The 18,345-nt window shown below is 27.9% G+C and overlaps 2 pseudogenes; both read left to right on the forward strand.

Moving 5' to 3' along the window:
- The first annotated feature begins 1,824 nt into the window (after nucleotides 1-1,824).
- Nucleotides 1,825-13,186, forward strand: LOC148877472 (protein MALE DISCOVERER 1-like; annotated as a pseudogene).
- A 381-nt stretch (nucleotides 13,187-13,567) lies between these two features.
- On the forward strand, nucleotides 13,568-17,562 carry LOC148877473 (protein MALE DISCOVERER 2-like; annotated as a pseudogene).
- Nucleotides 17,563-18,345: the final 783 nt, after the last annotated feature.

The raw sequence follows: 18,345 nt of genomic DNA on the forward strand, positions 1-18,345 counted from the left end.
GATCATTGGAAGAAACAATTAACAGACCATTAACCATAAAGAATATTATTTAGAATACTAATAAGGGGAGCTCGAGCTCTCTAGGATAATTATTATTATTATTTTTAATATTTAAAAGTTTATTAATAATTAATTAATAATTAATAAATACTTATTATTACAATAATTAATCATTAATCATTATTCATCTATTAATCATCATCATTATTACTTATTAAATAATAATTAATAATTACTAATTATTATTAATTAATTAATTAATAATTATTTTATAATTAATAATTAATATTTATTTAGTTATTTTTAATTATTATAATAATTAGTATTAATTATAATTTAAATTAATCATTAAATATTAATTATTAGTTCTTAAAAATTATTAACTATTATATTAATTAGTATATTTAATAATTAAAAATTATGAATTAATAATTATAATAATTAGTATGAGTAATACATTAATTTTTAATTAAATATTAAATATTATTATGATTGTTATAGTAATTTTTATCAAATATTAATTTATAAACATTATTACGATTCAATATTAACAATCAATAATTAATATTTAATTAATTTAGTAATTAATTTTTAATTAACTATTATAAAAATAATAATTATTAAATAATAATAATGATTATAATTAATTATTAATTAACATAAATTATTTATTAAATTTTTATTTAATTATTATTCATTATAATAATTTTTAATATTATTTTTTATTGAATTACATAGACAGACAAAATATCTCATATATGGGGGTTAAAATGGACATTTGATAATTTTCATAGTACAAGACAACATTCTTTGCATACAGAGTTCCGAGGAAAGAAAAGTTGTCCAATATCAATATTCCTCTTAATGTAATAATTACACTTTGAGATGTGGTTGTTTATGATGATATGGTTGTTTCACAAAAGGGTTATTAACCTTATATCTTAACTAGTTCATAAGATTTTTTATGCAAGACTTAAATGACTTAAAATGGACTCATTTTCATTTAACTATATTTGAGCTTTCTTATTAAGAGGACAATTCATTTAATACTCTTTTTATATGACTAATATTTTGATGAGACATTTTTTTGCAGCATTTGGAAGAGTAGTTTAAAACATCTTAATAAGGCCAATTGTCTATTATTCAGAATTAAAGGGAGGCTTCTACTTTTCTATGACATGTTTACACGGTATGTATTATATTTATTTCATATCTCTTTCTCTTCTCAATAGCAATTACATAATAATAATAATAATAATAATAATAATAATAATAATAATAATAATAATAGTAGTAATAATAATAATAATAATAATAATAATAATAATAATAATAATAATAATAATAATAATAATAATAACTTTGGAGAGGTATGCCTCACAATAGATTGGAGAGGTATGCCTCACAATAGATGCTTGATCCAAGTCAAAGACATCTGTATGAATCAGAGCATTCCGAACTTCCTCCACTTGTTGATCCCGAAACAAATGTCCATAACTTTGGAATGCTGCTAATAGAAATTATTTTAGGAAAGCTTCAATGTTCTGAGGAAGGACCCCTTTTGAACTGGGTAAAAAACTAGTTTGTTAATATTTAATTAGTTATTTAGCAGAGTTTTAGTTTAACTAAATTTCTTATTATTACTTTTGATTATGTATTTTGATAAAATTAATGACATTTCTAGGCTTCTGAATACTTGGACGATAAATGTAATATCAACAAAATGGTTGATCCCACACTCAAATCTTTCAAACATGATGAACTTGACATCATTTGTGAGGTAATTCAGGGTGCATCAAACAGGATCCAAGGCAAAGACCCACAATGAGGGAGGTCACCTCAAAACTAAGGGAAGTGATTGCTATCTCACCAGAAGCAGCAACTCCAAGACTTTCTCCACTTTGGTGGGTAGAACTAGAGATATTGTCCGTGGAAGGTACTTGAGGCCTAATTGAATCTTCTTTTTTTGTAAGTTTATCTCTCTTCTCTCCTATCTCTCTCTCCCTCTTGCCCAACCTCTAGCTGGTATATTCATAAAGATAGTTGTGAAAATCCTTTTTTCCAACATACTCATATCTTATCAATTATTAATTCTACAATGAGATTATTTTTTTCTCTTTTCCGGATTATTTCTCTACCACATTGTAATAATTATTTTTAAGGTAAATTGTTGAAAACTCTCCTAAAGTTTCTGGTTGTCATTGAAATCTTCCTTGAAGCTTGGTAATTTTAAAAACCTTTCCTAAACTTTGTAACATAGTTGTTGCAAATAGACCCCCTCTATTAGAATCTTTTAAAAAGTGGCCCAAAATGTCCAAAATACACATGTAATTACCATTTAGGCTGGTTTCTACAGAAAAAAAGAATACAAACCTTTTGAACAACTAAAAGAAAAAAGAAAATTTGAAGTTGTAGCTTTACCTTTGAGTGATTGATATGAAGGGAAATTTTGAAAAATAAATCAATTTCAGATAAAGAGATTGGAAGGGTTTGGGGTAGCAATTCATATGAAGAGAAAATATGGAAAATAAACATTTGTCTATGGATATTTTGGACATTTTATGCATCTTTTTAGAAGATTCTAAAGGAGGGGGGCGGGTCTACTTACAACTATGTTAGAAAGTTCAGGGGTGGTAATTGTAATTACCGAACTTCAAGGGAGGTTTCAACAAGAACCTGAAACTTTTGGGGAGGTTTACACAATTTACCCTTATTTTTATTTGATTCCTTTCTATTTTTCCAGTAGCCAATGCATTGAAGGTTTCACACGAGGGTAACTCCTCTTGATCTGTACTTAACTTTTAGATGAGAGACTGATGTTAAAAATGATAACAAAGTATTGAAATCTCAGCCTTTCATCGGTTGTCACTTCAACTTGTAAAATGTTTCTTATATATAAAATTGTTGGGGATCGTAAGTTATTTAAAATCTTGCAAAAACTTTGCAAAATTCAATCTATTTTGAAGGTTATGCCACCCTACGATCACATGTAGCATTCCTTGACGGTTATGCCAGTCACTGGGATTCTTCGAGTCTCTCAAGCTCGACGATTTCTGATTGTCGATCATGAGCTCAATACCTGTGTACTGGTAGCCCAGTATCTGGGTTGGGTACTGTGGAATCAGATCTATTTCATTTCCTCACGTGCAGCACTCGGATCTATTTCAGTATCTAGTAGCTCAGGGAATACGAATCTCACATTGTGGCGAGTTCCTCCCTTTGCGCGCTACGACGTAGCGAGCTGCTTTATGGGCCCATTACTTGGTTGTACTGGGCCATAGTGCTGAGTTGTCACTTACACTGAGCCAGTGTCCACGTGTTGCCATTTCATAGGTCGGGTCAAATCATCCTTCATCAATTATTATTATTATTTTTATTATTTAAAAGTTAATTAATAACTAATTAATAATTAATAAATACTTATTATTATAATAATTAATCAATTATTCATTATTCATCTATTAATCATCATTGTTATTACTTATTAAAGAATAATTAATAATTACTAATTATTATTATTTAATTAGTTAAATATAATTATTATTATTTAATTAGTTAAATATAATTATTATTAATTAATCAATTAAATATAATTATTATAATTAATAAATAATATTTAATTAGTTATAAATAATTATTGTAATAATTAGTATTAGTTATAATTTATATTAAACATTAAATATTAATTATTAGTTGTTAATAATTATTAACTATTATATTAATTAGTATATTTAATAATTAACAATTATGAATTAATAATTATAATAATTAGTATGAGTAATAAATTAATTATTAATTAATTATTATATATTATTATGATTGTTATAGTATATATTATCAAATATTAATTTATAAATATTATTACGATTCATTCTTAAAAATTAATAATTAATATTTAATTAATTTAGTAATTATTTCTTAATTAACTATTATAATAATTATTAGTTATAAATTAACTTTTAATTAAATATTAATGATTAGTTGTTAATTAATTTATTAACTATTATATTAATTAATAATGAATAATTATTATTAATTATGAAACAATAATAATGATTATATTTAATTATTAATTAACATATATTATTTATTAATAATTATTAATTTTTTAATTATTTATTAATCATTATAATATTTTTTAATATTATTTTTTATTGAATTACATAGACAAACAAAATATCTCATATATGGGGGTTAAAATGGATATTTGACAATTTTCATAGTACAAGACAACATTCTTTGCATATAGAGTTCCGAGAAAAGAAAAGTTTACCAGTATCAATATTCCTCTTAATATAATTATTACACTTTCAGATGTTAGACATAAGAGCAAATGAACACACTCGAAGTCTTAATGCTCAATTATATCTTAAAATTCATTTCCTTTTCACAAAGAATCCATTTAATCCTTATGGCAACAACAATCTTGATCTATTGGGATTTCAAGAGTGAGTTGCCATTTGATATTACAATGTGTAGTCTCTACTACAAATAACTAGAAACAATTTCATCAAGAAGATTTTTTGCATAAATAATCTATGAATAAACAATTTTAGTTTGCTTGCTCTTCACTAGTATGCAATGTAGAGCAAATAAATCTTGAATTTTACAAAGAGAACTCTTTTTTTTATATACAAATTCAAAACCTTTCCTTTTCCCCCCCAAAACATCATATATATATGTATATATATATATATATATTGAAAAAACGGAGATGTAACTAAGGGGTAGCCCAATTGGTGCATTGGATGATTTTCCTTTGCGGTGATGTGGTTTCAAATTGCGCTATTATTGTCTCTGTCAGAAAAGAATTGTGTGATTACTTGAGGCTATAGATGAGATGTTGTACTAATACTATTTATAAAAGTGTGGGTGTAGAGTGGGATTTCTTTTTACCAAAGATACCCTCTATTTCTTTGCTTGAGAAACGATATAAAAGTCATTCATTACAATTTTAATGTAACTAAAATGCCCATTCAAGTTTTCCTTACATGTCCATTCAAGTTTGCTCCTATAAAATCCTCTCTTCATTCTAAATTTCTTGGATTAGCCTTTCTAAGTTTTCTTAAACTTACCTTCTAATGTTTTCTCCTAAACCTAGTTGAGGTGCATAAGCACTAATTATGCTATTGATTTCCTTACCTAAAATAAGTCTAATTAAAACTATTCTATCCCCAATTCTTTTAGCATTTATAATTCAATTTTTCAAATCCTTATATACTATTATCACTACACGATTTCTATTATTCACATCTCCCGTCTATCATAATTCGTAACCATCAATTTTGTTAGCTTTTTTTTTCTTTCCATTTAGTTTCTTGTAGGCATGCAATATTAACCCTTCTTCTCTTCATAATGTCTACAAATTTCATAATTTTTTTTAATGTTCTTATATTCCAAGTGATTAAACAAAATCGTGTTCATTGGACTAGCTTCTTTATCTACGATCGTCTAGAATGATGCGGTAACCCTTACCTTGACACCACTGTATGGTGTTGCCATGGTGGGTCACATAGTGTGACTGAATTGAGCTGGCATACCATGGGACCACGGTCAGAGGCCAATATGTGGCAGCTGGTGTGGTCGCATTTCACTCGACTGAATTCAACCTCAATGGGATTTTAATGGCAGCATACCAGTATTTAATAATTGACGTGATGTTGCAAATGCTGACGTGTTTGGATTTGCCGATTGCCCATGACGTGACTTATTATGATTGGCCCATGACGTATTTGGATATTTGTAGAATGAAAGGGGCTTCATACATTAACATTGTCAATGAAGTTGTCTGTTTCCTCTTAACTTTTATCTCTATATCTTGCAAATTTAAGAAGAAAATAGTTGTTAGTTTCTTCTTTTTCTCTTTATCTCTTAAAATGGAATTTTATATTTTTTTGTTTTCTAATAATACCCAAAAACACACAATACTTCTCCTTCCTTATAACTCAAGGGCCTCATATGCAATAATAATAATAATAATAATTATAATAATAATAATAATAATAATAATAACAATAACAATAATAATAATAATAATAACAACAATATCAATGGATGCACGCGCTAGTGCGCTGAATCCAGTCGTTGCTTGCTTGGCTGCGCGTTAGCACAATGGATTTAGCGCAAGCGCTTAATCCGTTGCTTGTTATGCTGTAGTTTTCTCCCTTCCTGGCTCTTAAGTCGGAGCAACAAGCTGAAAAACTATAGTGCGCTAACGCGCTAGATCGAGAGGCGCCAGGGCTTTTCAAGCAGTTTTTGCCCTAGCCGTTTTCGATTTTGTTAATAATTTTTTGTCGTAAGTTGAGCATTGGAAGAAACAATTAACAGACCATTAACCATAAATAATATTATTTAGAATACTAATAAGGGGAGCTAGAGATCTCTAGGATATTTATAATAATTATTATTATTATTTCAAAGTTATTAATAACTAATTAATAATTAATAAATACTTATTATTATAATAATTAATAATTATTCATTATTCACCTATTAATCATCATCATTATTACTTATTAAATAATAATTAATAATTACTAATTATTATTAATTATTTAATTAAAATAATTATTATAATTAATTTTTAATATTTAATTAGTTATTATTAATTATTATAATAATTAGTATTAGTTATAATTTAAATTAAACCTTAAATATTAATTATTAGTTGTTAATAATTATTAAATATTATATTAATCAATATATTTAATAATTAAAAATTATGAATTAGCAATTATAATAATTAGTATGAGTAATAAATTAATTATTAATTAAATATTAAATATTTTTATGATTGTTATAGTAATTATTATCAAATTTGTTTACTTCAATAGAACTAACTCTATCAAAGTATGCATTATTTTTAACATTATTAGTATTATTAGCTTCTCCTTCATTAGCACCATATCCATTTTGTTCATTTAATAATTTTCAATAATACCTTTTTCATCTTTCTTCGATTTTCTCATATTTTACCAAAACTCTTTGATCTTCATATTTAATGCACCAAAACTCATCATAATCCCTACATTTAGCTTCATTCACTTTATTTTTTATTTCTTTTTTTTTTTTTACAATTTTACACTTTTTTTCAATTTTTTTGTACTTTTAGCTTTATGTCATTCTTTGTAACATACTTTTTTTAATCTGATTATATTTTGAACCTCTTCATTCCACCTTTAAATTTCTTTAATACTTTTCCATTTCCTTTTAAGTTCTCTTAAGACCTCATTTGATACTTTTCTATATTATTTGGAATTTCAAGGCAAATATCAATAATCTTTCTACTTAAATTTTAATTCCCTTTTATTATCAACCTATTTCTAGTTGAACTAGCTTTTCTCCTTTTAGGTTTTCCCACTTAATTCTTGGACACCTATTTCCTTTCCTACTTTCTCTTCTATTTCCTAATTTGCACATCTACTACAACTAATTAATGTCGTATTTTTAAGCTTCCCCTGAAATAACTTTACAATTTTTACACATCATTCGTTCTTTACTTGAAGTAAGAAAAAAATAATTTTGAATTATGTTTTATATGCTTTTAAATGTTGTTGAGTATTCATCTTCTTTTGAAAGAAAAGGTGATTAAAATAGCCATCATAAGTTGCTGCACAACCTAATATTGTACCTCTTGATTCATTCCTCTCCTCAATCATAAATCCTCCATATACCATATCATATTCTACACTTTTACCTACATGTCCATTCAAGTTTGCTCCTATAAAATCCTCTCTTCATTCTAAATTTCTTGGATTAGTCTTTCTAAGTTTTCTTAAACTTACCTTTTAATGTTTTCTCCTAAACCCAGTTGAGATGCATAAGCATTAATTATGCTATTGATTTCCTTACCTAAAATAAGTCTATTTAAAACAATTCTATCCCCAATTCTTTTAGCATTTATAATTCAAATTTTCAAATCCTTATATACTATTATCACTACACGATTTCTATTATTCACATCTCCCATCTATCATAATTTGTAGCCATCAATTTCATTAGTTTGTTTTTTCTTTTCATTTAGTTTCTTGTAGACATGCAATATTAACCTTTCTTCCCTTCATAATGTCTACAAATTTCATAATGTTTTATTAATGTTCTTATATTCCAATTGATTAAACAAAATTGCGTTTATTGGACTAGCTTCTTTATCTACAATCATCTAGAACGATGCGGTAACCCTTACCTTGATACCACTGTAGGGTGTTGCCATTGCCATGGTGGATCACTTATAGAGACAATCCTACCAAATTCATGCCCACTTTAGTGGTGGAGTTATCTAACTCAACACACTTCCTTTATTCGGGCTTGGGATTGGAAGTGTAAGGCGATCTCACATTGGCGGAGTTACCTGAATGCAAAAAAATGTTAAGTTGAAATTTGAATGTTAAATGCTAAATATAGCTACTATACAATTTTCCCCCATAGTTTCTTATGATAAGAGAAATTTATGTTAATTATAATCAACATTAATAAATTGCTAAAAGTCATTATTTTAAAATAAAATTAATATTAATAAAATAAAAATAATGATAATAAAATAATAAAAATAATTAAATAATAGTAAATTATTATTTTACTAGTAAATACTATTATTATCATAAATAATAATTGTAGTTTTAATTAATATTTTAGTATCATCATTTATTAAGTTTAATACAGTAAGAGTATATTACTAATAATAAATAATGAATAAAATACATGAAGGGTATTTTGGGAACAAATAATAAAAATATTGTTAGGTTTGATGTCTAAAATCTAAAAAGTAAGATTTATTAAACTAATAGAATGAAGTTTAAAAATTTTTTCTATCATAATAGTTGCTCTAAAATAAAAGCCTACATTACAATTGAGTCTTTGTCATTGAGATAAACTTTAAAACAAACCTACATTTTAAGATTTTTTTTTCCACATATGGTGCAACTTTGGCTCCCCGTATGGGACAAGTTGCTATATGCAAAAATTAGTGGGTTATAGGGTTAGTGCTATACCCTCCCTTTGTGGAGGTTTGGGTTAAAACCCTCGGAAGGGCTTTGGAATTGAAATCCTGTTGTAGTTGTTTTATTTTGATTGATTCAAATTAAAATAATATTCCAGGATCTCAATAATTTTTTTTATTTTTTGCATTTGATAGTTTTCTTTATAAAACCACTTCACTGGTGTCATTCCCAAAGAGATTGGAAGTCTTAGAAGGCTGGAGCTATTGGATTTAAGGAGTAACAGTTTGAATGGAACAATTCCAGAAGAAATTGGAATGATTTTGTCATTGAAACGTTTGTGAGTCTTTTTATCTCAAAATTATACATGTGTTTTACATCCTAGGATCCATCTACACTGACATGAATTGACTTTTTCTAATTCTTTTATATTTCAAGTTGCTTTGCAACAATAATTTTCAAGGCAGAATTCTAATTGAGTTTGAAAATCTCAATATGCTATATGAACTACAATTTGATCAAAACCTTAAATCTGATGTGCTAATTGGAATTAGTTCTCTAAATACAAAAATTGGATACTGGTAAGAGAATTTATGCATTGCTTTTAACTTCTTCTAACACTACAAGAATTTCTTTATGCATGACTATTTATGATGATATGGGTGTTTCCCAAAAGGGATATTAACCTTATATCTTAATTAGTTCATAAGATTTTTTATGCAAGACTTAAATTACTTAGGATGGACTCATTTTCATTTAATTATATTTGAGTTTTCTTATTAAGAGAACAATTCAGTTAATACTCTTTTTATATAAATAATATGTTGATGAGACATTTCTTTGCAGCATTTGGGAAAGTAGTTTAAAACATCTTAATAAGGCCGATTCTTTATTATTCAGAATTAAAGGGATGCTTCTACTTTTCTATGACATGTTACACGGTAAGTATTATCTCTCTCTCTCTCTCTCTCTCTCTATCTATATATATATATATATATATATATCATATCTCTTTATCTTCTCAATAGAAATTACATAATAATAATAATAATAATAATAATAATAATAATAATAATAATATGATGATGATGACAACAATGTACTTTAACTAATGAAATTCTTATTTTATTGTTATGTTTTAAGTTTGCAAAAGGCTCTTTGCCTAACTATGGGGAGAAATGTTGTAATGATACATCGGGTGAGTACAAGCTCTCTACGATAGTTATACCTTTAAGCACCAATTATGTCATGCTTTAGAGCAATAAAATGAACAATGTTTTTGTCAACATAAGGTTTAGAGAAACCATATATATCACAAAATGTACAAGAAATAGTAAACTTTGTACATCGTAGACTATTTTAAGAATCTAGTAACCTCCTTGCAATGCTTACAAGTGGCAATGTAATTTCTGAAGATGTTCCTACTATTCCAATTACAAGAAGTAGTGGGGCTTTCCCTACAGTACCAAATGCAAAGAAAAAACAATACCCTCCACCTTCATCGTTGTCCTCTCCTTTAAACCCTCTTCTACACCAATCTGCTAGTGGTCCAGTTAAAGCCCCTCATAACCAACAACCATTAGATGATGGTTCATTTGGAGAACTGTGAAAGTATGTTATTGTGGCTTTGATGACGATATTTCTTATTATCGTTGCAATCATGCTCTGTAAATGTCGAAGTCAAGGAGTAACAACCATAACTCCTTGGAAGACTGGATTGAGTTGCCAGTTGCAAAAAGCATTTATCATAGGTAAGTTTGTTGTTCACAATTCATTAATATATATGTATGAAAAGAATAAAATACATTGACTTAAAAATACAGGGGCGCCAAAGTTGAACCGTCAAGAACTTGAAATAGCTTGTGAAGATTTTAGTAATATTATTGAGACCCTTGAAGAATATAAAATATTTAAGGGAACTATATTTAATGGTGTTGAGATTGCGGTTTTATCAACTGCAATTGTATCCTTTAAAGATTGGGCAAAGTGCAAGGAAAAGACATAGAAAAAAGGTCTACAAATTTTTTTATACAATTGATGATTTATAAAGTTATACATTAAACACTAGAATTCTAAAACTTTTTATTTTCTATTTTCTATGACATCACATTAGATTGACACTCTTTCATGAGTGAACCATAAGAACTTAGTCAATCTTTTGGGATATTGCAAAGAAAAAGAGCCTTTCACAAGAATGATGGTATTTGAGTATTCTCCTAATGGAATTTTATTTGAACATTTGCATGGTAATTTCCCAAATTATTTGAATAATTTGTTTACATATTATTGAGGAATACAAAAGACAAAAGTAAATAAGATTTATTCATAAATAAAAAAGATAAAAAATTTTATTCATGTTTGCAAATAAATATTTTTATTCATTTTTATAGTTAAAGAATTTGAGCATCTTGAATGGATTGCTAGGATGAGAATTATTATGGGAATATCTTATTGTCTTCAATACATGCATCACGACTTGGATCCACCTGTTGCACATTCCAATTTGTAGTTTTCTTCTGTCTATTTGACAGAAGAGCTTGAAACAGCTTGGTGCAAGGAAAAGACTTATAAAAAAAAGGTCTATAAAATTTTTTATACAATTGATGATTTATATTGTTTATACATTAAACACTAGAATTTAAAACTTTTTTATTTTCTATTTTCTATGACATCACATTAGATTGACATTCTTTCACGCGTGAACCATAAGAACTTTGTCAATCTTTTGGGATATTGCGAAGAAAAAGAGTCTTTCACAAGAATGATGGTATTTGAGTATGCTCCTAACGGAACTCTATTTGAACACTTGCATGGTAATTTCCCAAATTATTTGAATAATTTCTTTTACATATTTTTGAGGAATACAAAATACAAAAGTAAATAAGATTTATTCATAAATAAAAAAGATAAAAAATTATTCGGACCGTGAGGATTTTAGTAATATTATTCGGACCATTGAAAAATTTACAATATTCAAGGGAACTCTATTTAGTGGTGTTGAGATTGCGGTTTTATCAACTACAATAGTCTCCTTTAAAGATTAAGCAAAGTGCAAGGAAAAGACTTATAGAAAAAATGTCTATAAATTTTTTTATACAATTGATGATTTATATTGTTTATACATTAAACACTAGAATTCTAAAACTTTTTTATTTTCTATTTTATATTACATCACATTAGATTGACACTCTTTCACAAGTGAACCATAAGAATTTTGTCAATCTTTTGGGATATTGCGAAGAATAAGAACCTTTCATAAGAATGATGGTATTTGAGTATGCTCCTAATGGAACTTTATTTGAACGTTTGCATGGTAATTTTCCAAATTATTTGTTTATACATTATTGAGGAATACAAAAGACAAAAGTAAATAACATTTATTCATAAATAAAAAAGACAACAATTTATTCATGTTTGCAAATAAATAATTTTATTCAGTTTTATAGTTAAAGAATTTGAGCATCTCGATTGGATTGCTAGGATGAGAATTATTAACGGAATATCTTATTGTCTTCAAATCAAGCATCATGACTTGTATTCACCTGTAGCACATTCCAATTTGCAGTTTTCTTTTGTCTATTTGACAGATAATCATGTTGCTAAGGTACACAAGTTTCTACAATACTCATTTCTAACTAGCATTTTTGTTGTTGTTTAAATGTTCAAATATTTTTATTCTACTATTGATAGATTGGAGAGGTATTCCTCACAATAGATGCTCGATTCAAGTCAAAGACATCTGTTGAAGATGAATCAGAGCATTCCGAACTTTCTCCACTTGTTGATCCCGAAACAAATGTCTATAGCTTTGGAAGGCTGCTAATAATTATTTCAGGAAGTTTCAATGTTCTGAGGAAGGGCCCCTTTTGAACTGGGTAAACAAACTAGTTTGTTAATATTTAATTAGTTATTTAGCAGAGTCTTAGTTTAACTAAATTTTTTATTATTGCTTTTGATTATGTATTTTGATAAAATTAATGACATTTCTAGGCTTCTGAATACTTGGACGACAAGTGTAATATCAACAAGATGTTGATCTGACACTCAAATCTTTCAAAAATGATGAACTTGACATCATTTGTGAGTTAATTCAGGAGTGCATCAACCAGGATCCATGGCAAAGACCCACAATGAGGGAGGTCACCTCAAAACTAAGGGAAGTGATTGATATCTCACTAGAAGCAACAACTCCAAGACTTTCTCCATTTTGGTGGGCAGAAATAGAGATATTGTCTGTGGAAGGTACTTGAGGTCTAATTGAATCTTCTTTCTTTGTAAGTTTCATCTATCTTCTCTCCTATTTATCTCTCTCTCTCGCCCTACCTCTTGTTGATATATTCATAAAGATAGTTGTGAAAATCCTTTTTCCAACATACTCATATCTTATCAATTATTAATTATATATTGAGATTTTTTTCTCTTTTCCTGACTATTTCTCTACCACATTGTAATAATTATTTTTAAGGTAAATTGTTGAAAATCTCCTAAAGTTCTTGGTGTTGAGATATTATTTTGGTAATATTATTGAGACTTTTGAATAATATACAAGATTCAAGGGAACTCTATCTAGTGGTGTTGAGATTGCGATTTTATCAACTACAATTGTATCCTCTAAAAATTGTGCAACGTGCATGGAAAAGACTTATAGAAAAAAGGTCTATAATTTTTTTTTATACAATTGATGATTTATCTGGTTTATACATTAGACACTAGAATTCTAATAATTTTTATTTTCTATTTTCTATGTCTTCACATTAGATTGATCCTCTTTCAAGAGTGAACCATAAGAACTTTGTCAATCTTTTGGGATATTGCAAAGAAGAAGAGCCTTTCACAAGAATGAGGATATTTGAGTATGCTCCTAATGGAACTCTATTTGATCATTTGCATGGTAATTTCCCAAATTATTTGAATAATTTGTTTATACATTATTGAGGAATATAAAAGACATAAGTAAATAAGATTTATTCAAAATTAAAAGGGATAAAATTTTTTATTCATGTATGCAAATAAATATTTTTATTCATTTTTACAGTTAAAGAATTTGAGCATCTCGATTGGAATGTTAGGATGAGAATTATTATGGGAATATCTTATTGTCTTCAATACATTCATCATGACTTGAATCCACCTGTAGCACATTCCCATTTCAGTATTCTTCTATCTATTTGACAAATTGGAGAGGTATGCCTCACAATAGATGCTCGATTCAAGTCAAAGACATTTGTTGAAGATGAATTAGAGCATTTTGAACTTCCTCCACTTGTTGATCCTGAAACAAATGTCTATAGCTTTGGAATGCTGATAATAGAAATTATTTCAAGAAAATTCAATGTTCTGAGGAGGGGACCCTTTTGAACTGGGTAAACAAACTAGTTTGTTAATATTTAATTAGTTATTTAGCAGAGTCTTAGTTTTGTTAAATTTGTTCCTAATATTCCAATTACAAGAAGTAGTGGGGCTTTCCCTCCAGTACCAAATGCAAAGAAACAACAATACCCTCCACCTTCATCGTTGTCCTCTCCTTCAAATCCTCTTCTACACTAATCTTCTAGTGCTCCAGTTAAAGCCCCTCATAATCAACAACCATTAGATGATGGTTCATTTGGAGAACCGTGGAAGTATGTTATTGTGGCTTTGATGACAATATTCCTTATTATCGTTGCAACCAAGCTCTATAAATGTGGAAGCCAAGGAGTAACAACCATAACTCCTTGGAAGACTGGATTGAGTGGCCAATTGCAAAAAGCATTCATCACATTAAAGTTGTTCACAATTCATTATATATATATATGTATGAAAAGAATGAAATACATTGACTTAAAAATACAGAGGTGCCAAAGTTGAACCGTCCAGAGTTTGAAACAACTTGTGAAGATTTTAATAATATTATTTAGACCTTTGAAAAGTTTACAATATTCAAGGGAACTCTATTTAGTGGTGTTGAGATTACGGTTTTATCAACTACAATAGTATCCTTTAAAGATTGGGCAAAGTGCAAGGAAAAGAATTATAGAAAAAAGGTCTATAAATTTTTTTATACAATTGATGATTTATATTGTTTATACATTAAACACTAGAATTCTAAAACTTTTTTATTTTCTATTTTCTATTACATTACATTAGATTGACATTCTTTCACGAGTGAACTATAAGAATTTTGTCAATCTTTTGGGATATTGCAAAGAAGAAGAGCCTTTCACAAGAATGATGGTACTTGAGTATGCTCCTAATGGAACTTTATTTGAACATTTGCATGGTAATTTCCCAAATTATTTGAATTATTTGTTTATATATTATTTGTTTATGTATTTTGATAAAATTAATGACATTTCTAAGCTTCTGAATACTTAGACGACAAGTGTAATATCAACAAGATGTTGATCCCACACTCAAATCTTTCAAAAATGATGAACTTGACATCATTTGTGGGGTAATTCAGGAGTGCATCAACCAGAGGGAAGTGATTGATATCTCACCAGAAGCAACAACTCCAAGACTTTCTCCACTTTGGTGGGCAGAAATAGAGATATTGTCTGTGGAAGATACTTGGGTCTAATTGAATCTTCTTTTTTTGAAAGTTTCATCTCTCTTCTCTCCTATCTCTCTCTCTCTCTCGCCCTACATCTTGCTGGTATATTCATAAAGATAGTTGTGAAAATCTTTTTTCCAACATACTCATATCTTTTCAATTATTAATTCTATATTGAGATTTTTTTCTCTTTTCCTGACTATTTCTCTACCACTTTGTAATAATTATTTTTAAGGTAAATTGTTGAAACTCTGGTGTTGAGATATTATTTTGGTAATATTATTGAGACCTTTGAATAATATACAATATTCAAGGGAACTCTATCTAGTGGTGTTGAGATTGCGGTTTTATCAACTACAATTTTATCTTCAAAAGATTGGGGAAAGTGCATGGAAAAGACTAATAGAAAAAAGGTTTATAAATTTTTTTATACAATTGATGATTTATCTTGTTTATACATTAGACACTAGAATTCTAATACTTTTGTTGTTTTCTATTTTCTATGACCTCACATTAGATTGATACTCTTTAACGAGTGAACCATAAGAATTTTGTCAATGTTTTGGGATATTGCGAAGAAGAAGATCCTTTCATAAGAATAATGATATTTGAATATGCTCCTAATGGAACTCTATTTGAACATTTACATGGTAATTTCCCAAATTATTTGAATAATTTGTTTATATATTATTTTTCTACCACATTATAATAATTATTTTAAGGTAAATTGTTGAAAACTCTCCTAAAGTTTTTGGTGTTGAGATATTATTTTAGTAATATTATTGAGACCTTTCAAGAATATACAATATTCAAGGGAACTTTATCTAGTGGTGTTGAGATTGAGGTTTTATCAACTGCAATTGTATTCTCTAAATATCGGGCAAAGTGCAAGGAAAAGACTTATAGAAAAAAGGTCTATAAATTTTTATATACAATTGATGATTTATCTTGTTTATACATTAGACACTAGAATTCTAATACTTTTTTATTTTCTATTTTCTATGACCTCACATTAGATTGATACTCTTTCATGAGTGAACCAGAAGAACTTTGTCAATCTTTTGGGATATTGCGAAGAAGAAGAGCCTTTCACAAGAATGATGGTATTTGAGTATGCTCCTAATGGAACTCTATTTGAACATTTTCATGGTAATTTCCCAATATATTTGAATAATTTGTTTATATATTATTGAGGAATACAAAAGACAAAAGTAAATAAGATTTATTCATAAATAAAAAAGATAAAATTTTTTATTCATGTTTGCAAATAAATATTTTTATTCATTTTTACAATTAAAGAATTTGAGCATCTCAATGCTAGGATGAGAATTATTATGGGAATATCTTATTATCTTCAATACATGCATCACGACTTGAATCCACCTACAGCACATTCCAATTTGTAGTTTTCTTCTATCTATTTGACAGATGATCATGCTGCTAAGGTACAAAAGTTTCAACAATACTCATTTCTAACTAGCATTTTTGTTGTTGTTTAAAGCTTCAAATATTTTTATTTTATTATTGACAGATTGGAGAGGTATGCCTCACAATAGATGCTCGATTCAAGTCAAAGACCTTTGTTTAAGATGAATTAGAGCATTCCGAATTTCCTCCACTTGTTGATCCCGAAACAAATGTCTATAGCTTTGGAATGCTGCTAATAGAAATTATTTCATGAAAGTTTCAATGTTCTAAGGAAGGGCCCCTTTTGAACTGGGTAAACAAACTAATTTGTTAATATTTAATTAGTTATTTAGCAGTCTTAGTTTAAGTAAATTTTTTATTATTGCTTTTGATTATGCATTTTGATAAAATTAATGACATTTCTAGGCTTCTGAATACTTGGACGATAAGTGTAATATCTACAAGATGGTTGATCCCACACTCAAATCTTTCAAAAATGATGAACTTGACATCATTTGTGAGGTAATTCAAAAGTGCATCAACCAGGATCCAAGGCTAAGACCCACAATGTGGGAGGTCACCTCAAAACTAAGGGAAGTGATTGCTATCTCACCAGAAGCAGCAACTCCAAGACTTTCTCCACTTTGGTGGGCAGAACTAGAGATATTGTCCGTAGAAGGAACTTGAGGTCTAATTGAATATTCTTTATTTGTAAGTTTCATCTTTATTCTCTCCTCTCTCTCTCTCTCTCTTTCTCTCTCTTTCTCTCTCTCTCTCTCCCTACCTCTAGGTGGTATATTCATAAAGATAGTTGTGAAAATCCTTTTTCCAACATAATCATATCTTATCAATTATTAATACTATAATGAGATTTTTTTTCTCTTTTCCTGACTATTTCTCTACCACATTGTAATAATTATTTTTAAGTTAAAATTGTTGAAAACTCTCCTAAAGTTTCTGGTTGTCGTTGAAATCTTCTTTGAAGCTTGATAATTTTAATAACCTTTCCTAAACTTTGTAACATAGTTGTTGCAAGTAGACCCCCTCTATTAAAATCTTTTAACAAGAGGCACAAAATGTCCAAAATACACTTGTAATTACCATTTAGTCTGGTTTCTAGAGGAAAAAAGAATACAAATTTTTGAACAATTAAAAAAAAAAAGAAAATTTGAATTTGTAGCTTTACCTTTGAGTGATTGATATGAAGGGATAATTTGAAAAATAAATCAATTTCAGATAAAGAGATTGGAAGGGTTTGGGGTAGCAATTCATATGAAGAAAAAATATGGAAAATAAATTGTACTTGTTCTTGCTAATGCAAATATGAAGGGTTTGGGGTAGCAATGCAAAAACTTTGCAAAATTCAATCTATTTTTTTCATGATTTTCTCCGAATAAATTGTACTTGTTCTTGCTAATACCTAGAGACCTTTAAATATGAGAGGGCCGCCATGCTAAAGCCTAAGGTTCT

The sequence above is a fragment of the Nelumbo lutea genome, chromosome 1 (genome assembly GCF_056320005.1).
Source record: "Nelumbo lutea isolate HS-2025 chromosome 1, American lotus-T2T, whole genome shotgun sequence".
Lineage (NCBI taxonomy): Eukaryota > Viridiplantae > Streptophyta > Magnoliopsida > Proteales > Nelumbonaceae > Nelumbo > Nelumbo lutea.